This window comes from Ambystoma mexicanum, chromosome 2q (genome assembly GCF_040938575.1).
Source record: "Ambystoma mexicanum isolate Mex_15411 chromosome 2q, UKY_AmexF1_1, whole genome shotgun sequence".
NCBI classification, from domain to species: Eukaryota; Metazoa; Chordata; class Amphibia; order Caudata; family Ambystomatidae; genus Ambystoma; species Ambystoma mexicanum.
In genome coordinates this window covers 189,965,080-189,988,822 of record NC_090924.1, presented here as the reverse complement: position 1 = coordinate 189,988,822, position 23,743 = coordinate 189,965,080, and the positions used below count along the sequence as shown (strand labels likewise).

General features: G+C 49.0%; 1 protein-coding gene across 1 annotated transcript in view; it reads left to right on the top strand.

The window, feature by feature from the left end:
• The window catches only part of LOC138569270 (uncharacterized), a 754,354-nt gene that overhangs the window by 716,183 nt on the left and 14,428 nt on the right, over positions 1-23,743 (top strand). The window lies entirely within an intron of this gene.

The window sequence follows — 23,743 nt, the reverse complement described above, 5'->3', positions numbered from 1 at the left end:
CAAAGATGTTTTGATCTGATTGTTTACAATCCCCAACTGTACATCAAGGAAATGTAATGTTGGTTCACAATACCAAGAGTAAATTTAATGCGTGAATGTATGCTATTGAGGTAACTAAAGAACTCTTCCAGTTCACTCTTGGAGCCACATCAGACCCCAAAAATGTTGTCAATGTACCTTTTCCACAAAATAATCTTTGCGGACCAAACCAATACATAAAAATGTTAGCATATGCAGGGGCCATTACTGACCCCATGGATGTTCCAGAAACTTGTGCAAAAAATTCTTGTTGATACCTAAAATAGCTGTTGTACAAAATTATTGTAATAAATTCAATAACCAACTGTGGTTCACATTTAACATTGCGTGATTGCAACAGTATCCATTCCACAGCTTCTATCCCCTCGTGATGTGGGATAGAAGTATATAAACTAGATACATCCATAGAAAATAATATGCACTCTGGTGACAAGCAAGACATCTCATTAACATTCAAGAGGAAATCAGTAGTATCTTTCAAATATGTCGGTATAGACTGGACCAAAGGTTGCAGAATCCTGTTGACATATTTGGATAGTGGGTCTAAAATGCTGTCCGTACCAGCAACAATCGGTCTTAGTGGTGGATGGTATTTATCTTTATGGATTTTGGGTAATCCTTACAGGAACGTGATCATGGGGAACTTTTTGAGTAAAAAAGATCTTGTCTTTTCATTAATCCAACCATTGTCAAAGGCCTTATTCACACAGTTTTCAATAACCTCTCTAATCTGTGGAGTTGGGTCCCGATCTAGCTCTAGATAAGTGGTATTATCTTTGAGCATATCTCTGCATTGAGTGTGATAGAAAGTAGAATCCATTACAACCACTGCTCCACCCTTATCAGCCGGTTTGACAGTCAACTCCAAATCTTTTGCCAAGGACTCTACTTCCTTAAGTTGAAAATCTTAAAGGTTAAATGGCACCCTTGAATTAAACTTTATTTTCTTCAAATCACTTTCAACTTTAAATTTAAACATGTTAATCACAGGATTGTCTATTGGGGGATCAAAAAAACTCTTAGGTTTCATCTCAAGTTGGTCTTCAAGATCCTCCTCTCTAGCATCTGCCATTTGTGTTGCAAAAAAAAGTTTAAGTTTAATTTTGCGTAACAATAAATGAAGGTTACCTTTCTCTTCAAAAAGTGTATAGTTAGTGGTTGGGACAAACGAAAGACCTTTGTTTAAGATATCCAATTGGTTCTCGGTTAAAGTTTTTTTAGAGATATTTACCACAATAGATTCAATCATTTGTTTTTCTTTTTTGACCTTGTGCCCACGTCTGGTCTTCTTTCTAAAAAAAGAAGCAGCAGGTGGGGACCCTGAAGTGCTAGGTAATGTAACTCCTGTTTCCACACTATATGTATTTTCAATAGGTTTTTGCGGTTTTTGCGGATGTATATTTTTACCTAGTATAGGTTCTCCTGTACTACCATCGCTTGTATTGTCTGAACCAGATGAGGTGGGTTGTGGATTAGGGAACCTGGTTTTATTTCTCTGTGCATAGTATTCCTGCCAGGCATACACTATGTCATTATGATAATGGAAGGTGTCCCTTTTGAATTTTCTAAATTTACGTTGTTCAATGTCTTGTTTATACGAGGCAAGTTTATGATTAATAACCTCTAGAATGATGTTTAGGTCTTGTTCAGTTTTAAGTTTACTGAGTTGATTAGTTAAATCAGTGATGTCTTTATCTATCACATCTAAATATTTTGCTAGTTCTTGAATTGTCAAAAGAATAAGATCAAGGGAGCACTTGTTAAGAATCTGGTCCCATTTAATGATAAAATCCTTATTATCTTTACGCAAAGTTGGCCTAAGGTACAACCTCAATCCTCTTGGTATGCGTTGAGACTTGTAATATTCAACAAGTGTTGAAGCATGTAGCTTTTTCCAAAAGTGCAAGGTTCCATTGATTGCACACATGTTGCTCTATGTCCACCTCGAGCAACACAGCACATCTACCGCAATTGGAAACATTGGCACGCCATCCATATCCAGGATGTGTGTGATGCCAAGGGCATCATTACTGAAGTCTATGGCAACTATCCTGGCAGCACCCATGATAGTTACATCTTCAGGATGTGCCTGCTACACCGGGCCTGGGAAACTGGGAAGAATGGCAACACATGGCTCTTTGGTGAGTATGAATGGACATACACATGCATGCATGTTGCACACAGACCAATAGACACTGTCAACAAATGACAATGACAGCCATTCTCACCTCTACAGGGCACAGTGCCTACCCTCTGAGCACATACAACCTCAATACACTTGCCCAGGTAAGGTACAACACTGCCCATATTGCAACTCGGGGCATAGTGGCGTGCACATTCGGAGTGCTCAAGTCACGTTTCCATTCCCTTGACCACTTGCTATAAGCACCAGCAGCAGACTGCAGGGAGTCCGGGTGGACATGGTGGTGGCATCCCATCCACACCCACAGGCACACTGATTGCGTGTAGCTGGGCAAAGGGCACGTGGAGAGGATGCACAGACCTAGCTTGTGCAATCTTATTTCGCCTAAAATCCTTCCTGTGGAGTGCAAACAATCCCACCAAATTGCAGGTGTCATTCAATTATGTCAATTGGCCAATCGACTGTGCCCACAAAACCATCCTGACAAATTGCCCTTGGAAGTGCAAATGTGTGTGCATCCCTTAGAACTAAAAAGATATTTCCAAAAGAAACACATTGAAGAGAGATGACACCACTACCACTATGCCAACCATTTAATTAAATCACCTCTTTGGCACCTAAACCATCCCATGTTTAAAGTTAAAGGATATTTATGCGCGCTCTATCCCCACTGTAGTGGTCCCCTGGCGCCCTGGCGGATCTGACTAAATAACATACCTGTCAAATGTGTAAGCATTGATAAATTCTGAAACATGTCTGAGCTGTAATCCATACATGGCCTCAACAATTTACATGGACACAAAATACAACAAGCACAATTTCAAATAGCTGCACACATGTCCTACAATGTGCATGATGCGCACAAACAAGTCCCTATTGTGGGGTGTAGAAAAGCTGTGCAGTATTGACCCACAAGTTACTCAACATGTCAACATGGCCACACTAAACACATCCACAAAAATATATCAACAAGAGGTAATAGACAATTGTGAGAAAGAGTGTGACCCACCAGAATTACCACATCCAGACATGCAGCAACAAAAGTAGTAATTCATAACGATCAAGATAAATGCACATCTTACCTGTCCCCTTGGCATCCAGTCACCAGTCAAATTTCATCCAAAGAAATAGCCATCATTCCCTGACAGAAGGGTGTGCAGAAAACGATCAAAATGAAACTGAGCGCAGCTAACACATCCATGCACCCAAATAGTTGAGAGCCACTGGCACCCCTCAGTGAAATACAACACATGCAAACAACAACTCACAAGACAACCATCAACATGTGTCCCAGCACACATGCAGCAACACCTGCACACTGCATGCAAATCAAACACACAAAACACACACACTGACAAACAACGACATTCCCCACACTGCCTGTCCCCACCAATGACCACCCGAGCATCACCTTCCATCTCCTCAACACGCCTAAATTCAAACTAGCCAAAGAAGTGACCGCAACTTCCCAGTAGTGGCGGCATAACAATCAAATGCCTTATCCCTTTCACTCAGATCTGGCCATTCGCTACACTCCTTCCGCAAAAAACTGAAAACCTGGCTCTTTACACAAGACCTGTAGCTTCACTCCATCAAGCTGCGTCATCCCTGTCATTGGTGTATTGGATTATGCCTACTCATTGAAATCATGCAATATGACTGATGACTGTTTCACCTATGTACTGTAACAACCGCCCAGATACCTTTGGGTTTGGCGCTCTGTACAAATGGAAATAATTCAAATAAAATAAATATGCAGATAATTGAGCACACAAAAAAGCAGAGACTCCCTTGGAAGACTAACAATGACATGACGAGGCATGCCATCACCTTCATAGTATTGGGACAGTGCACTGAACACAGTCATGGGAGCACATTTATCTATTCATTTATGTATTGGTCACTTGTTAGGCGCTTATACAATTATAAAAATTGTTTCAAAGCACCCACAGGGCAACAATGTGGCGGCAGGGGAAGTTAGACAATTAATTACAGCAGCGATACATAATTGAATTAATAGTACAAACAAATCATGAGAATAACAGGGAGGGGAGACGGACATACCATGCCTTGTGAGTGTTCAGAACGTGCAAGTATAGAGGTGAGGGGGTGATGGAAAAGGTGCTGAGGTGCACATGGAGAAGTGCATGGGTTGAATTGCAAAGAAAATAAATGAAAAACTTAAGTCCAACCTCCCGTGGTGAGGCTGAGGCTGAGCAAGTGCACTATATAGACAGTGGCTTGGATGAGAGATGTGCGGGGTCAGGGCCCAGAGGATACATAAGGGCCCTGCAAATCAGTCACGCTACTGTATGATTAGCAGGGAAGAGAGGAGAAGGAAGAGGAGAAGACAAAGGTCTTGAGGCTTTTTGCAAACTGAAGGGGGTCCTGCTCAAGACGCAGAGGGAGAGGGAGGCTATTACACAGAAGGCAACCCGCTGAGGAAACAGATCGACCACCAGCTCTCTGTTTAGAAAACTGCTTCATATGCAGGGAGTTGGTGCCAGAGTAAGCCAGGAGTCTAGAAGCTGAGTATTTGATCAGGAAGCATTGTAAATAGAGTGGTCCCCGGCCCCATTAGCCTTGTGGATGATATAGAGGAATTTGAATGAAATCCATGCAGAGACCATGAGCGAGTGAAGGCTTTGTAGGGCAGGAGAGATACGGTACCTGGACCTGAGGCCACGGATAAGTCTTGCTGCCCTATTCTGGGTTAGCTGGAGGGGTTGCAGGGTGGAAAAAGGAAGATTAAGGGTGAGGCTGTTGCAGTAGTCTAGCCTGGAGAGAACCAGAGCATGGGTAACATTGAGTCTCTGGGGTAAGGTGTGGAAGGGTACAGTTACTTTGAGAAGGAAGGGCTAAAAGTGGGATTATTGACAATGTCCTGAATATGAGGGATGAAGCCAAGGGTAGAGTCGAAGATGACTCAAGGATTCCTGGATTCAGAGGAGTGGGTGGGAGGAGCCAATGGAGAAGGCCACTGTGAAGGGAAGAAGTAGGCTGTAGGGGATCCAATAGGGAGACTCTTGGTTGTGCTGGCGTAGAAGCAGAGGTCATTGGCAGTGCACCAGGCATGGATGGCAGAGAGGCAGTCAGGGATGAAGGAAGGTGCAAGTGCATCTGTAGGAAGTTTGAAGAAGAGTTGTGTGTTGTCATCATAGCACTGGAATTTGGGGGAGAAAGAGGCAATGACGTGTTCCAGCAGGGAAATGTATATGTTAAAGAGGCAGGGAAAAAGAATGGAGCCCTGGCGTACGCCACAGGTGGAGGTGGAAGTAGGGGAGGAGAAAGGGACAAGAATGGTTTTGGAGGAATGGTCAGTTTGAATGAGCTAAGCCAGTCCAGTGCCCGCTCCGAGATATCAAGTGTGTCATGGTGACTTTTTATGATGATGGAATGGGTCAATGTGTCAAATGCAGACGAGAGATCAAGGAGGATGAGGACAGTAGGGGATTTTGAATTGAAGGATGAGAGGTGTTCAGGAGAGCAGTGTATGTGACTGTATGTGACAGTTCGGTTTGGTTGTTGAGTTGGGGGAGGGAAAACTTCTCGAGCAGTTTTACCAGGACGTGGGTGATGGAAATGGAGCAGTAGTTGGCTGGGCAGGAAGGGTCTGCAGATGGTATTGTAAGGATGGGGCGCACAAGGGAGTGCTTGAGGGAGGATGGAAAAGAACCAGTAGCAAACGAGTGGTTGCAGAGATCAGCAAGAACAGGGGAGAGGGAGATCTTCCCCTTGATGGCTCTGGATGAGTGTGGGACAACCTGTTTGGAAGAGACCTTCATAGAGTTGACAACTCTTATGATTTCTTCAGGGGAGACAGGAGCGAAGGAGGAGAAGGAGGAAGGAGGAGGGTGAGTGGTGGGGGGCAGAGGGTTGTGTTGGAAGAGTGCATGACATTGATGTTGAGAAGTGAGAGGCGAGTGCATTACAAAGGGACTGTGAAGGAGTAGGGGCTGAAGATACTGCAGATGGGTTGGCAAGTTCCCTGCACATTTTGTAGAGTGCACCCCTGGCAGGATCATGCTTGATGCATCAATTCACATAGACCGATGTCAGAATGCAAGGCTGGCCACCAAGGCAACTGACATGGAAGACATAAGCAGACAATACAACGCAATGTGATACAGCAAGCAAGGATACATGTATGCTAAATGCAGACTTCATTGTGACAGCATACAATTGGTCAAATACTGCCTTCAATTGAATGCAGCAGTACCATGCACCCAGCTGCTGTCAACTTGAAGCTGCAAACACCAGGGTGCAGCATGCATGGGACATGCATGTGAAAACACCAACACCACTAAACGTAATGTGCTGGTACACAACATAGCATCCCAAAAATGTGCATCAATGTTCACATGGTTGCGGCTTGTAACTGGTGCTGCACACCATAATTGGGGAACCCTAAGCAAGAGAGGCCAAATGTGCCATCGATCCATAACCCCACAAACATTGCAAGGGATGTGAAGTGTCACTCAGTACACATGGTCAAAGTGTAATGAGACATACACCTGGATTGGAGATGTACAATTACATGCACTACACCACAGTAGGTTCGGCCATAGATGATTTGACCAAGGTAGGTAACACAGTGACATGAGTACCACTTAAATATCCATACTGGCATGGTAGCATGCAAAGCACATATAAGTTAAGTTACTCATGCAGCAAATATGGTGATCAATGACGCATGCTCAACATGCAAGACAGTGCTCATGCTTACCCGCTAACTGCATCGGCATGGTGTGAATCCTGAATCACCTTCTTCCAGGACTGTGTCTCAAAATTAGGTACAGGAGGGACAGTGCCTGGTGGAGGGCATGGGGAGCATGCACGTCAAAGGGTACAAGGTGTCTCCCCCAGGACAGGTGTCACTGACAGATTACGGATCACTGAAATAACATGGGAGAAGACATTACAACAGGCATAATGAAGTACCATTCACACAGCACGCATGTTCAAGGAAACACTGAACCCATAGTTACCTGCAAATGCCATCCTGTACATCACCATGCAAACATGCAAGTTGACCTCACTATGCATGCCTCCATGTCAGTCACTGCAAACGTCATGGCCTTGAGAGGTTAACAGCACAACTCAAGGATAAAATAAGTAAAAAAGGGCAACTCAAAAATAAAATGCTAACATCCAGGCCTGGGGTCAACTAAAGTATCAAAGAAAAAACAAAAATAAATGTCCATCATGGACTGGGGATTGGAGGGGGTCCACCCAGGAGGGGGGCAGGGTAGGGTGCATGTCAACTGGAAGTAAAAATAATACCCCTCCATGGGCTCATGGCTATGGTGGACCGGGAGACATGTCCCTGCTGCCACTACCAGCCTGCATTGAAATAGAAGGTGGAAGTGGTGCTGGAGGCTCACCACACAGTGCCCTGGCCTGGTCCTCAGTGGCAGCGGCCATGAGTGACATTGATGAATGCACCAGAAGACTGAGGGCTTGGAGGTCACCATGCACAACCTCATGGGTTGCACGGAGTTCCTCCACAATAGTCTGCCTCAATAATAGCATTTCCTGGTGGAACAGTCTTCTGGTGGCTACCTCTTCCTCATGGATTGCAGCTCTGTGGGCCAACAGCTCACGCCTCAGGGATTCCCTGTGTGCCTGACCCTCTGTAAGTAGGGATGCCTGCAGAGACCTCAGATCTGCCCATCTGTCCCTGATGTTGTCCCCCAAGGCGCAGTCTGTGGGAATGGCATGTGGTCCACATGACCTGCAGCTGTTGCACCACCTGTGTTTATGGGGGGATCATGGAACTGGACACCCTATCCATGCCCTCAGCCAAACTCTCATAGGCAGCACCCTGTTGGTGTGCAGAAAGCAACATCTGCTGCTCCACACTGTCTGCCCAGGCTGCACACGTCCCCCACGTGGTGCATGCCTTCCTGACCCATGGGAGCATAGCCCTTGCTGTGATGCCACTGTCTCTGGCTGCAGGACTGCAACCCTCCCTTGGACATCTGCCCAAGGACCAGAAACCAATACATGGGGGTGTGGCCTTGCAGCCGTAACCACCACAGACGGTATGACACCACTGACTGGCCTTGTAAAGGCACCTGACCCCCTGTAGACTCACAGGCCCCAACTGCCACACTCATTGGTGCACTCTCCTCCACCGGCATTGAGGATTGCACATCTGGTTCAGCATCAGTGCTACTGAAGAGTCAGATTTGTCTGCAGCAAGGCTCACAATGTTTTGCAGCACTAGTGGATTCCCACGGCCTGCCACGCGACATCCTCCAATGGTGGTCTGAAGCACCACAGACTCTTCTTCCTCCTCTTCCTCCTCCTCTTCTGCATCTGGTGCCTCCTCACCTGTACATCATCAGAAAAAGACATGTGGAGTCATGTGCAACGTGTCTACAGTAAACATGTGTATCACATTCCTATCATGCAACAAAATGCATGGCATGTCACCATAAGAGAAACAGCATCCACACACCATGTACAAGAAGCTATCTGATCATGGTATATGCAGACTGGAAACAACATTCCCTGCTCAGGGCAATGCTGCCAGTGGACACATTGCCAACAAACAGGGTTATTAACAAGAACATTATGGCACATGGCACAGCTGTTGGCTAATAGCATTGAAATGGGCATGGCCATGTGGCTCTGTGACATGACATGGCAACAGGCAGACACACATATCCACATCCAAGTCTGCATCCATCACATGCCACACCAGTGTTGACCTTGTAGAGGGACTGTACACAATGGGAACATGTGGTAAGTGCGGACAAAAATTAAACAGTCCCAGTTGATGTATAGCTGTAAGAGTACCACCTTACCATGGTCCGTGAAGTGGAGAGAGTAAGTCAATGGAGGTGTAGATACGGACAAGGTACACTGACCCACAAAAGGGAGATGGGCATGGACCCAGAGAGTGTGGGCTGAGTGTGGGAGGGTAACAGGGATCAGGCCTCACAACGATTTGACTCAGGAGTCATTGCCATAGTGGCAGCATGGATGTAAATAGTCTAGACATATGCACACTCACTCATGGTATGGTGAAAGGCAGGTTGGCTGTCATCTAGTATGTTCTATGTAGCATGGAAGTTCCTACGTACATGTATGAAAAGAGATTATATACCATGCAGGGCATGAAGTGTAACTCATATTTCAGACGCAAGCACATGTCTAGCAGGGCTGTTTCACTGACATCAAGGATGCAGCTAACATGTGTACGTTGTGGTATCATGTTGCAGATGTTGTGGGGGTATGCTAGTGGGGGGTGAGCACTGTCACACTGCCATGTTCAACTGATGGACAACACATGGGTTGTATCCACTCCTGTGTACAATGGACAGGAGTCAGCACACCTCGACATGGTTCACCCGTGGCAGTCATACAAATGCAGCCAGATGTGCACCACAATCATACATTGGTGATGCTTCACTACACATACTCAGGATGCACAATCTTGTCCTCGTAATTATCCAGGCCTCCCACGCCTTGCACCTGCTCCATTAGAATGAATTGGCTCATAGCCTTTTCATGCTGGGGCAGCTCCTCCTCCTCTGGTGACCCCCCTACAGATGCCAGAGCAGAGGTTAGGTTGGTACCCGGCTTGGACTTGGTGCGATGAGTGAGGTCATTACAGCGCTTAACTACCTGTGCAGCAGTACGCTTCGCAAACTCTAAGGTGTTTATCTCATCCGTGACTTGCTGCCAATGCACCATACGATGAGCAGGTGTATGTGAGCTCCCCATTGCTCGCACATGTCATGGTGGTGCATGGTCACATAGTCCATGAGGATCTGGAGTGCTTCATCATGGAAGTTCCTCTTCCTCAACATGCCAGTGTCCTGTGCCGTGCCATGGTGTTGAGCCTGTTCCTGCTGTGCCTTCTTGCCACAATGTGTTGGTGTTACCCCTGTGTGGCTGAGACCACTCTGGGCTGCCTGGGACATGGCATTAACCCCTTGGGCTGGGACAGCTGCTTCTGTTGCACATCCCTTACCCTTTCAGGCTGGGACAACCGCTTCCGCTGCACGTCCCATACCCTTTCGGGCTGGGACAGCTGCTTCTGCTGTACCCCAGTTGTCAAACATACGGTATGCGTAATTCACAGGCATCCCAAAAAAGAAGAAAATATGTACTTGAGACCAGGATAGCTTCTGGAAAAAGAAAAAAGCGATACAAGCTACACAGCCGCACCCAGCAACACGAAAAATACACATGCGAACCACAGAACGCTACCCGAAAGGTAAGAATAGAGGTACACGACACACAGGGGCACCCTGAGTTTGAAAAATGCATACGTGACTCACCGTTAGCCTTGCAATAATCAAATGTAGATGCGTGTATGCGCCGAGGCAAATCCCACACCAAAATAAGAAGTTTGTACCGTCCCTGAAGTGAACGGATTGCATGGCACTCCATAATACGCACTAGTCCACTCGTCCATCTCCTCCTGTTTGCACCCACATTCGGAGTTGCATCTAAATGTACTAATGTATCCCCGATTATGGCGTGCTCAACGCCTCCGCACAGTGCGTGTCACGTAATTTACGCGCTGAGGGCCTTTCCTCAGATTTCATGTGTCCACACTCATTTTTTACGCGCAAAGTCCCATCACTCTTATCACATCTGCCATCATAGATATACATGGAAGACCCACGCTCCTACCTCCGTGCCTTTTTACCTGCCTCCTATTGCCTTGTGCTGCCTCCTACTGAGCCAGCTGCTTGTGCCTGTCCAGTGAGTGTGTGTGCGCTTCGGCCCAGCTGCACTACGTTTGGAGTGCCTGCTGTCCAGCCATTGCCTATGCTCCTGTCCTTGGCCCCGTGACCACCTAAGCTGCTTCATCGGACCCCCACCGTGCCATTACACGACCACTGTTGCACAGCACAGCTCCAGGACCACCTTGCCCATCCACACATGCCTCGGGGGTTGCCATGTCTGCACCATCATCCTCAGACAAGAGTGATGCAACAAAGCAAGGAAGGACTCCAGCAGATCTGGGACAGGATAACAGATACCATCAACGTGCAGAGGGTGACATCCCAAACCTTCAAGACTGTGCAGAAGCGTTGGGAGGACCTAAAATCCAGGACCCACAGCAAGGCCCTGCACTACGTCCAGGCCGGTGTCAACGTGGAGGTGCACTGCACACAGCGGGTGGATGTTACCCAACAACATGCGGGTCCTGGAGAAGTTCTAGCTGGCGCTGCGTACCCAGGTCTACAAGTCATGTGAACATCCGGAGTCGACTGGTGAGTAGACATTTGTTGCAATGCTCTACGGTGCCTGTGGTCCGTGCAAGTCACAGCATCTTGGCAGTGAACCCCTTAGGATTGCAGCAAGTATGCTTCTGAGACGGATGTCTGAGTTCATGACCCAGACATTGCTCTCCATGCATGCATTCAGACGATATATATTTTAAATGACCTATCACTTGCATTGTGTGTTGTACTGCTGCTTTTCAGACCATGCAAATGCAATGTTACTTGTGTCTGAGACAGTTGAGGTAGTGTTGCCAGGGTCATGTGCATGCATGATGTTCAGGTGTATGTGCCAAAGATGGGAATATGTGACTGGGCATCAGTCACACCTGGATGCAACACATGCATTTGTATATCTGGCTTAGTCACGTAGAGGCATTATAGTCAATGGGACTCTGGTGTGATTGGTCATCACACTGCTTGGGGCCTCTCAGTTGATGTGTGTGCATGAGTTGTGTGTGTGCTTGTTGCTGTGACATGTGCATGTGCAAATGATGCATGTGTGTGGAGCATACGCAATTGATTGGTTGTGACAGTGGCAAGTAGCATGATGTGAATGTGTGGGGTGATGGCAAGGCAGGTGTCTGCTTGGGTGTGGATTGCATGTCCATGTGTATGTGCGTGAAGGTTGATGGCTGTTCACTTGACTAGTCATGTTCATGTGAATTTTGGTGTTGCCACGCATGAATTGGTGCATTACACTGATGTTTCTGTTCTGTGTCTCCATTTCCACAGTTGCATCTGCTGAAGAGGGCGGAACCAGTGCTGTAGAGCATGGCAGCAGGGATGCTTCTACCAGCCAGAGGCACAAGGTCCAGCCACGTCCCCATGAAAGCACATCTTCAGGGAGCAGCGTGGCTGTGTTAGCGCCAGTGACATTGGGCCTGGCTGCTGGGTGTAAGTCCAAGAAGGGGAAGGTTGGAGAGGACTCCTCAGCAGCATTGGAGACAGGTGATGCCACATATGGGCCATCCATGGTGGAAGGCGCCCCAGAATCATGCAGGTTGGCGGAGGGGGGGAGGTGGCTACACCCACCACCCAGTGTCGGTGGATGTGTGCACCCAGACCGACACCCACTTACCATCTGGTGTTGCATCCAGGATTATGTGCTACCCCTGCAGGTCGTGTTGGTGAGACGGACAGCTGTCATTTGTGATGATGTGCAGGCTACTCGTAGTCTGCTTAGACATCATAACAGTGAGCTAACCCGCCTCATCGGCTGGCTTGCAACTTGCCTGTTCCGTGTTGTGCTCCATGGGTTGTTCACTGCTGCGACCTTCTCCTTGTCTTCCTCCTCTGTGCACCAATCATCCTCCAGGGTGCCTTCCGGCCCAGATACCACCAGGGCCCCCTGTGCACCCGTCCCACCCACATTGCCCAGTCGGTGGAGCCAACATACCTGCCCGAGTTGGGAGTTCAAGGCAAATCAGCAGAGGTGGTCACAGTGCCTGCCCAAGCACCAACAGGGTTACCGGCAATGGCGGGACAGTAGGCGCCCAGAAGCAGTGCATGTGCCGTACTCTCCTGGGTAGCATCATCAGCTCGGAGGATGTACACACATAGCAGGCACCGGGCACTGTGTGTAACGCTCACCTGGTTCCCTCGGAGGCGCTGGTCTTGACTGGGCGGTGAGAACGTCTTCAACGTTAGGCGTAGGATTCGTTTGGCTCCCGGATTTGACCCCTTCCTCACCGAAAGCTTGACCTGCAGTGTGAGGTGTCTGCAAGTGGAAAATCAAGGTATAAGTGGCTGGAAGACTGGGAGAAGTTCTTAGCCCCTCTCTCCCTCTCTTCCCGTGGTACTCAGGTTATTGTTGTGCTCACCTTAAGTAAGTGAATGCTGAGCTCTCCATCCTGCGTCTTGTGCAGGGGCGCTGGATCCAGTTACTTCACTGGATGTGAGTCCCGCCTCTTGATTGCAGAGGGTAGTTGAGAGCGAAGCCGCCGTTTGCTGCACGAGCGTGACTTGTAAGTATTAAAGTTCTCTTTAGATTGCTCTCTTCAAATGTCTTTTCCCCTAATGTCTATGTCTTTTACTTTTCAGATGCTGTCGATGCCAAAGAAGATGCTCTCCCCGATTCGTGGCAGAGAGCGTAACAAGAAGATGATGAATTCGAAGGCACGTAAGTAGGAAGGCTGTTTTGGGGCCGTAGAATGCACCTTAATGTCCCCTTTTGTCTCTACAGGTGCCGGAATACAGTGCGAGCAAGGTTGGAGCAAGCGCAACACAGGTAAGCAGTTTTGTAACCAAGCGTTACTAACCAATGTTCTTTGTCTTTGCAGGCCCGATGCCGGACGAGAAATGCAGAAAAAACGTCTTGGATGCTGCCGATGGATCGGGTGAGTCGAAGCGCTAACTTTGCCTTTGTCTAACCTGTGCCTTTTGTTTTGCAGGAGCCGCTGAAGATTGAAGATTGGTTCCCAGCAGGTAATTTTCGTAATTACAGGGTCCGGAGCTGAAGATTCGCTGGAGCTGACACGGTGAGCGTCCTGCTGCAGATGCAGAATAACGCGAAGCATGTGGTACCAATCGGGTGTGGTTTAAATAGCCCATAGGAGTGCTTAGGTGTCTTCTTCCACAGCAGCCTCGCCCAGGTAAAAGAGTTCCTGCTTCCAGAAGGGTTCCAGCAGCAATGATCCAGGGAGTGGTGCCTGCCCCACCCAGAAGGAAAAGTAGTCCCTGCCAGAAGAGAGTAAAGCCTCATCTTGCTGGTAAGTAAGCAGCATGGTCTGCTCCAGGTAGGTTCACCCAAGCACCTTTACACTTGATATGAGCCCGGCGCTTCCTGTGCCGGGACGGATCCTTACTATGAGCCTGGCACCACCGGTGCCAGGACAAGGTCCAAAAGGTCCCTATTGGGACTTGCTGGTGCCGATAAGACATGTTATGAGCCTGCTCCCAAGGATGTTGGGTAGGTCCTGACTCCTTGAAAGCAGTGGTCATGACAGCACCCCCCCTCAAGGCCCCTCCCAAATTTGTCTTCTCCGGGGGTTTTGGTTTATCAGGAAAAGTTCGATGAAACTTCTTAACCAGACGGGGTGCATGAACATGTTCCGACGGTTCCCAAGATCGTTCCTGGGGGCCATAACCTTTCCAGTCAATCAGATAGTATAATTTAGATTTGGAAATCTTGGAGTCTAATATGTCTTGTATTTCGAATTCTAGTTCTCCGTCCACAAGAATAGGGTCTGGAGATTTTGTCAAACGGGTTCCAGGTTGCATGGGTTTCAGTAGTGAGACGTGGAAAACTGGATGTATCTTCATATGGGCAGGTAGGCCCAATTTAACCGCCACTGGATTGATTATGGCAGTGATTGGGTAAGGCCCCAGGTATCGTGGATTGAAAGTACGCGGTCCTTTTAGGGGTAAATGTTTGGTGGATAGCCAGACCTGATCTCCCACAAGATATTGAGGAGCTTCCTTTCGATGTAGATCCGCACACTTCTTGTATTGCTCCTTGGCCTGCTTGAGGTGAGATGTGGCCTCTTTAAAGGCTTGAGTGATTGTCGAATGCAGATGATCTACAGCGGGTGTTCCAAGAGTCTGAGGTGGGTCAAGATTTGAGGTGCGAGGGTGGATTCCATAGGAAAGAAAAAACTGAGTTTTTCCAGTTCCGGCGTGGACTGAATTATTATAAGCGTACTCCGCAATCCAGAGAATGTCTTTCCAAGCGCCCTCTGATTGTTGTAACATGCAGCGTAGATACTGTTCCAAGGTTTGGTTGGTCCTCTCGGTCTGCCCGTCGGTCTGGGGATGGTGGCTGGTCGAAAGCCTTATGTCAATTTGGGCTAGGCGACAACAACTCCGCCAGAAGTGGGAAATAAATTGACTCCCTCTATCTGAGATTAAAACTGAAGGAAAGCCGTGCAACCGAACAATGTTTTCGAGGAATTCTCGGGCCAAAATTGGAGCTGTAGGTAACCCTTTCAATGGGATGAAATGAGCCATTTTCGAGAATAGGTCCACAATCACTAAGATTGTATTAAATCCGGAGCATGGTGGTAAATCCGTGATGAAGTCCATGGAGAGAGTATGCCATGGGTGTGGAGGAATGCCTAATGGATGTAGGAGGCCTGCTGGTTTCTCCTTCTGGTTTTTGCTTTGAGCGCACACACCACAGGAATTAATGAAATCCTTAATGTCCTTTCTCCAAGACGGCCACCAAAAATGTCTTTTTATCTTTTCCAACGTTTTGGTAATGCCGGGATGTCCTTCCATTAAGGAGTCATGGTAACAAGAGATCACCTGTCTTTGTAAATCGGTACATGGTAGATATAATCTTCCTCGAAAGTATAGTAGGTTCTTATCCATTGTGAAATCATTTCCCTTGCGTTGCCAGTCTTGCACTTCTGCTAGAGTCAGCAGATCTTTAACTTTAGCTTCAATGTCTTCAATGGATTGTGCACCTATCAAACCCAGGATTCTCTGTTCCGGAATTATGGGTACGGGTTCAGGATTGGTCGTGAGTTCATCTACTCCAATTCGGGAGAGAGCATCTGCTTTTCCATTCTTGTTGCCTGGTCGGTAAATTATCACAAAGTCAAATTCGGCGAAAAACAATGCCCAGCGAAGCTGTCTAGAGGATTGAGCTTTGGCTGATTTAAGGTACTGTAAATTATGATGATCCGTGATGACGGTGACTGTGTGTCGGGCCCCCAAGAGATAATGCCGCCAAGCTTTAAAGGCGGACTTGATAGCCAAAAGTTCCTTATCTGTAATGGTATAGTTAATTTCAGGAGCTGAAAATTTGCGGGACCAAAATGCCACTGGGTGTAACTGATTTGTTTCCGGGTCTCTTTGCGAAAGTACTGCTCCCATTGCGAGACTGGAAGCATCAGTCTCTACTATATAGGAAAGTTCCGGGCGAGGATGTTTTAGAACTGGAGCCGAGGTGAATTTTGTTTTTAGTTCCTGAAAAGCTTGTTCAGCCTCTGTAGACCATTCAAAACGTTTATTCTTTCTGAGGAGGGCTGTAATGGGTTGGACTACTCGAGAAAACTCTGGGATAAATCTTCGATAAAAGTTGGCGAAGCCCAACATGCTTTGAACTCCTTTCACTGATTTTGGTGAGGGCCACTTAACGATAGCGTCCACTTTTCTTGAGTCCATGTGGACTCCATTAGGTGACAAAATAAATCCCAAAAATTCGACCTCCGTGACGTGAAAAACGCATTTTTCCAATTTTGCAAAGAGCCTGTGTTTTCGGAGCCGCTCCAATACTGCGGTGACATGTTTTTGATGTTCCGCCTCAGAGGACGAGTAGACCAGAATGTCATCAATATAGACAACTACACATACGTCAATGAGCTCTCTGAGGACGTCATTCATAAAATACTGAAAGGCTGCCGGAGCGTTGCAAAGCCCAAAGGGCATTACTTGATACTCGAACAGTCCATATTTAGTACGAAAGGCCGTCTTCCATTCATCGCCCTCTTTTATTCGTACCAAATGGTAGGCTCCTCTGAGGTCCAGCTTTGTGTAGATACAGGCACTTTTAACCTGGTCAAGAAGTTCAGGGATCAATGGTAACGGATATCTGTTCTTAATCGTAATCTGGTTCAGGGCACGGTAATCTATGCATGTTCTTAGGTCTCCCTCTTTTTTTGGCACGAAGAACAAAGCTGAAGAGGCTGGGGACTTCGAGGGACGGATAAATCCATTAGTCAAGTACTGGTCCAAATACTGCCTTAGGTGAAGATTTTCAGGTTCTGTGAGGGCATAAATTCGACTGCATGGAGGAGTGGATCCTGGAACCAAGTCTATTTGGCAGTCGTATGATCTGTGAGGAGGCAGCAAATTAGCTTGATCTTTCCGAAAGACATCCTGAAATTCCCGGTATTCAGGAGGCAGGTGAGGACTCTCAGAAGTAGTTGCAGCTAGCTTCGTGCGGGGCTGCGGATAACAGGTAGGTGCGCATTCTGGAAACCGGATTGTCTTTGCTCGCCAATCAATTTGAGGATTGTGTTTCTCCAGCCAAGGGATTCCCAGGATAACTTGAAACTGTGGAGCCTTGATCACGTCAAACACGATCTTCTCTTGATGTCCATCTTGGCTTACCAACGTCACTTCCATGGTGGTGTGAGTAACTGGTCCGGAAGCTATTTCCGTACCATCCACGGTGGTGATAACGTCTTTCACCGACTTAGGACAAAGAGATAGATTCATCCTGGCGGCCAATTCACAGTCCACGTAATTGCCGATTGCGCCACTATCTATGTATGCTTTAATGGCATGCATACGATTGGGTTGTTCCGGACTCACGAGGACCATGGGCATGGTAAAATGCGAGGTCAAAGAACTGGTTTTAACGCTCGGCAAGCGGACCTCTACACTTGTCGGGCGAGGTCGTTTTCCGACTCTGAACTTTTGGCACCCTTATCGGAAGCTCCTACTGTCTTCTTCTTTGGTTTCACTGGGCAATCTTGGAGGAAGTGCCCTGAGTTCCCGCAATAGAGGCACAATTGCAGTTGTCTTCTCCTTTCTCTTTCCTTTTGGGTTAGAGGTCCTTTCACCACCCCAATCTGCATGGGTTCCACAGTATCATTTCCTTTAACGGAGCTCTGTGGTCTTGAAAAAACTCGATTCTCAAACCTGGAACGATCGGCTTTTCGATTTTGTATTCTATGATCCAGTTGCACCACCAGATCAATGTATTCGGAACAGTCTTGTGGAGGATTCACCACCTGGGCCAGAACGTCTTTAAGTTCTCCACGAAGGCCTCTATAAAAAAGGGTGATTCTCTTATCCTCAGGCCACCCGGTTTCAACCACTAGTCTGTTGAATGATGCAATGTAGGCCAGAAGATCTTGATTGCCCTGTCGTAGTGAAAGAAGTTCATTGTCCAGGGCCTGTCCCTGAGAATGTCTTGCGAACAATCTTTCCATACTAGCTTGGAAGTCCTGGAAATTATACAGAATAGGGTTATGTTGAGTCACTAAAGGAATAGACCAATCTGCGGCACTGCCGCTAAGATATGAAAGCACGAAGGCCACCTTAGCCTGGTCCGTTGGAAAAGCGGCAGGTCTACACAGAAAGTGCAAACGACACTGATTGATGAAAACAGCAAATCTTTTCGGATCACCTGAAAAGCGTTCGGGCGGAGCCAAAGGTACATTTCCTGGTAGATTAATTTGCACCGGATTAGAGGAAGCTGTTGGGGCATGGCTACCACCAGGGGTAGGCAGAGGAGTCTGTCCCGCTTGGGCTTGTAACAATTGTCTAGCCAAGTCGTCTGTTCGCTCCTTAGAAACCACTAGCTCTCTCCTTAGGGCATTTGTTTCCTGGCGAGCTGCGTGTACTTCTGCTCTCAACTCCACGAGCAACTGGGCCAATTGGTCTGTGTCCGAAGTCTCCATTGCGCCTGGGCGGGAAATGTATGGTGAGGCTTCGCGTTCTGTAACGCTCACCTGGTTCCCTCGGAGGCGCTGGTCTTGACTGGGCGGTGAGAACGTCTTCAACGTTAGGCGTAGGATTCGTTTGGCTCCCGGATTTGACCCCTTCCTCACCGAAAGCTTGACCTGCAGTGTGAGGTGTCTGCAAGTGGAAAATCAAGGTATTAGTGGCTGGAAGACTGGGAGAAGTTCTTAGCCCCTCTCTCCCTCTCTTCCCGTGGTACTCAGGTGATTGTTGTGCTCACCTTAAGTAAGTGAATGCTGAGCTCTCCATCCTGCGTCTTGTGCAGGGGCGCTGGATCCAGTTACTTCACTGGATGTGAGTTCCGCCTCTTGATTGCAGAGGGTAGTTGAGAGCGAAGCCGCCGTTTGCTGCACGAGCGTGACTTGTAAGTATTAAAGTTCTCTTTAGATTGCTCTCTTCAAATGTCTTTTCCCCTAATGTCTATGGGCCTCATTACACAGTAGGCGCTAAAAAATGTGATTTACCGTCATGGCGCTATTAGCATGTCCGCCATCGTAGGAGACCGCTAATAGCGTTACATTACGAGTTAGCGGACACGCGCATAGGGCCATGACGGTAAATGACCCCACCGCCATGGCGGAAAAGCACCTTACCGGCTCCGACCAAAGTGCTGATAGCACCTCCGCCCTCATGCTGCACGCTATTAGCGGACACTGCTATTAGCGGTCACTGCTATTAGCGGTCACCGTAAAACACCGGAACCGGAAATAGCGTCATCGCACCGGAACGGGAAAGAGCCCGGCGGCCATCTTTAAAAACACAATCCATTGCCATCCCCTGCACTCAGGACCTGCAGCAACACCACGACTGGCAAAACCACATCCCAGAAGAACAAACAATGCCCAAGGCCCTAAAGAAAGCCGATGCGCGCCAGCGCAAAGAACGCTTCTCAAACGAGGAATTGAAAATGCTGGCAGACACCCTGGCTGCAAATGCAGACGTAGTGTTCGCTAGCGACATGCGGCGCCCGGCACTCCTGAGAAAAAAGGAAATCTGGGCTGAGGTGGCGCAGAAAGTCAGTGCGGTGGGCTCCACCCCCCGCACCGTAAAGGACGTGCGCAAGCGGTGGGATGATCTGCGCCTCCGTGTACGCAGCATTTTATCGGCCAACAGGAATCTGGCCATGGGCACAGGAGGCGGAGGTGGATCCCCGATGAAGATGCAGGAGTGGGAGGAGACATGTGCCAGCACCATTGGCATAGAATCCATCGAGGGAGTGGGCCGAATGGAGTGTGGTGTGGCAACAACGTCAGACGGAGGTGAGTGACCACGCAAGACACAGCAATGCCAAGCATGAGTCCCTCCCCCAAATGTGAATTGGGAATCAGCTAATGGATGGGGTCATCACACACACATGTACACAACCCTGCATATATGCCCTGCACATCCCCACACAACCACATGCATGCAGCACCTCACACACGTGTCACCCTGACACATGTCCGGATGACCCACCCATCTGGCCAACAACCTGCAGGCCCAAAGTAGATGTCCAAATCCAAAGAACTGCAGCAACAACAACATATGCATGATGCACGTTGACCCATCACTGATGTTATCCCTGTCTTGCTCCCCCACAGGGTCACAATCTGACAGTGAGGAGCTGGACTCTGCAACGCAGGCCCCACCACCCAAAAAGCAGGCCAAGGGAAAGGATGCAGGCACCAGGCCCAGTACATCGAGGGGCACTGGGATATCTGGAGTGGCCCAGCGTTCAAAAGCCACCCACGCAACGACCACACCAAGGGTCGAAATGCCATCCGACACTGTGGCAGCACCCCCACCACCCACCCCCACCACTCAGGAGCCAGTGCCAGAAGGCACGCCGTCCGCAGCCAATAGCTCCGTTGGGGAAGCAGCAGCCACGGCACCTATGAGTGATGTGGACGACCCATGTCCGACACCGGAAGGGCAGCGTACACCCAGCCCCCAGCTGTCCCCACTCCACAGCCCATGCAACACATCCAATGGCAGCATCCATGAGGTGCATGCCGGAGATGCAATGCATGGGTCATTCAGTCCCGTGGCAAGCTCACCTGATGTCGGCCACATGCAGCAAGCTGCGCCGAGGAGTAACAGGGGCAGGGCCGCAGACGACACCATGAGCCTGATACGCCAGCGCCAGGAGGAGCTCAATGCCCTGGTTGCCCGGCAAGTGAGCGAGGCTGCCTCGACCAGGGAGGAGATCCGGGTGTTGTCAAGGGACATGAAAGCTGCCATGGACAGCAACACGACGCGCCTATGTGACGAGATGGCCGCTGTGAGGCAGGTCCTAACGCGCATTGCTGAGGCGATGGAGAGCATGCGTCACTCACAGGGAGCAGATCAACCAGCCACGCCCTCGTCTACTAGCTCCGACCAGACAACCATCCTGCGCAGGTCCAGCCGGTCCTTGCGGCGGTCAGACTCACAACCCCCCAATGGTGGTAGTGGAGGAGGGAAGTAGGGCCAGCCTGTCCCTGTTGACACTTGGGAACTAATGCAGCACTGATGTGCACACCATGTTCGGTGGAGTTGTGGGGGGAGGGGGGTGAGGGTGTTCGGTGGAGTTGTGGGGGGATGGGGGTGAGGGTGTTTGGGGGAGTTGTGGGGGGAGGGGGGTGAGGGTGTTTGGGGGAGTTGTGGGGGGAGGGGGGTGAGGGTTGTTGGGGTGGAGGGTACATGCACGTTTGAATGTCATAATGCTCAATACAGACGTAATGGCATGGATAATCACATGACTGGACATTGATAATTGTGTATGTGTGCTTTATTGTTGAAGGGTGCACTGTGATTATGTCCTCCATACACCCCGTGCCCTGAGCTGAACACCAATTGCACCCTCCTAATCCATGTGCATCAGAAACAATGGTCTATCAGGTGCTGCCGCACAGCACGTCCCTCATGGGCATCGCCACCTGCATGACCTGCAGCCCCCTCTCCTCCATCCTCATCCCCGTCATCATCCTCAGACGGTGGTCGCAGTTCTATGTCAGGGGGCATTGGCACATTCCGTCTGATACACATATTGTGAAGCATGACACATGCCATGGTGATCTTGGCCACCTTCTCATGCCCGTACAGGAGTGCCCCGTCCGACCTGCTGAGGCACCGGAAGCGTTCCTTCAATAGGCCGAATGTCTGCTCGATCACCACGCGGGTACGGATGTGTGCATGATTGTAGTCCTCTTCGTGCCTGTTCTGTGGGTTCCGCACAGGGGTAAGGAGCCACCTCTTCAGGGGATAACCTGCATCACCTGCATGGGTGCAACAATGGGTATGTGTAAGTGTCTACATAATGTGGAGCGTGCACATATCACACAAACAAACATTGCATATTCAACGACATCCACTGATCCAAGCACGCATGGCAATCAGGGTAACTGCAATGTGGGAAGGTGAGGTGGTCCTTGCAAGTGGACATGCACCATGCATGCATACAGCAGGGATTGCCATGTCCCGCCAGAGTTTAAGTGATTTGTGTTTCCTGGCCCTGGCAACGTTAGTGCCACACTGCTAGTACACTGCCATTCCTTAGTTGATGTCCCCATGCTGTTTGATGGCAATTCTGTGGTGGGGTACGGGTGTGCCTCACCACAATGGCTACAGGGGATCCATTTGTATGCACTCATGTGCGCGGACCATTTCTGATGTTGTTCAGCGTACATTTCAGTTGTGATTTTGATATGCATGTTGCTGATTTGTGTAATGGGGGAATGGTGTGTTGTGCGGTGTGCATGTTGTTTGGAATGGCCTGTTTGGCATAATGGATTGATATGTTTGCCGTGGCACTCACTTCCGGCATGTGGTTTTGTCTCTGGTCCATTGTGGGCTGCCTCACTGTACAGTGATGCAAATATGTATGTCCATTCTTCTCATGACACAAGTTCACGCCCAGTTGGAGTATGCATCTCCCCCCCCCCATTCACGCCCAGTTGGAGTATGCATCTCCCCCCCCCACTCACAATCCACATCACACTGACATGTGGTCGGCCTGCTACTCACCAAGTAGCCACGAACGTTGTCCAGCATGTCGCTCCATGTATCGTGGTATTGTCGAGTTCCGCAGGACCATTGCATCATGGGTTGAACCGGGATATCGGGCACAGCAATGTGTGATGATCTTATTGGAGTCACATACCATTTGGACGTTGATGGAGTGGTATTGCTTTCTGTTACGGTACACTACCTCATTGGCATGTGGGACCACCAGTTCTACATGGGTACAGTCGATGGCCCCGATGCAACTTGGGATGCCTGCCAGTGAATGGAAGCCAACTTTGGTGTTGGAGATCTCCTGGGCAGTCCGTGGCATGTATATGTGTTGACTTGTGTGCTGCAGGAGGGCATCGAGCACCTGGTTCAGTGTGCGTGAGAATACTGGTTGTGATATGCCATGCATCTGACCTACCGTATGCTGGTAGGTGCCTGTGGCCAAGAAGTGGAGCACTGTTACTACCTTCAGTAGAGGGGGGATGGCAGTACGGATGTCAATGAGACTCACAATGTCGTTGTATATCATGTCTACTATGGTGGTGATGGTATCCCAGTCCAGACGGTACAGGGTGTGTATCTGCTCAGGGGTTAGGTTGACTGGACTGGCTCTGATCCTGGGAATTGGTGGCTGCCTCTGTGGTATCACTAGGTGCACTGGTGGTGCTTGCTGCGCCTGTCTTGCCCTCCTCCTCCTCCTCCTGCGTCTCCTCTGTGCTGCCTGTTGTTGTAGCTGCTGCACAGCAATCATGTCCTCTAGCCCATGTAATGCTGCTAGTATTGCATCCATCTTGGTGTGGGAATGGGTGTGGGGAGGGGTGTGGTGTGCTCTTTTGTGCTGCCAGTCTCCATTGCCTCCACCTGTGCTGATTTTGTCCACCTGTGGCAGGTGGGAACTCTGCTGTGCTCTTTTAACGTGTGGTTC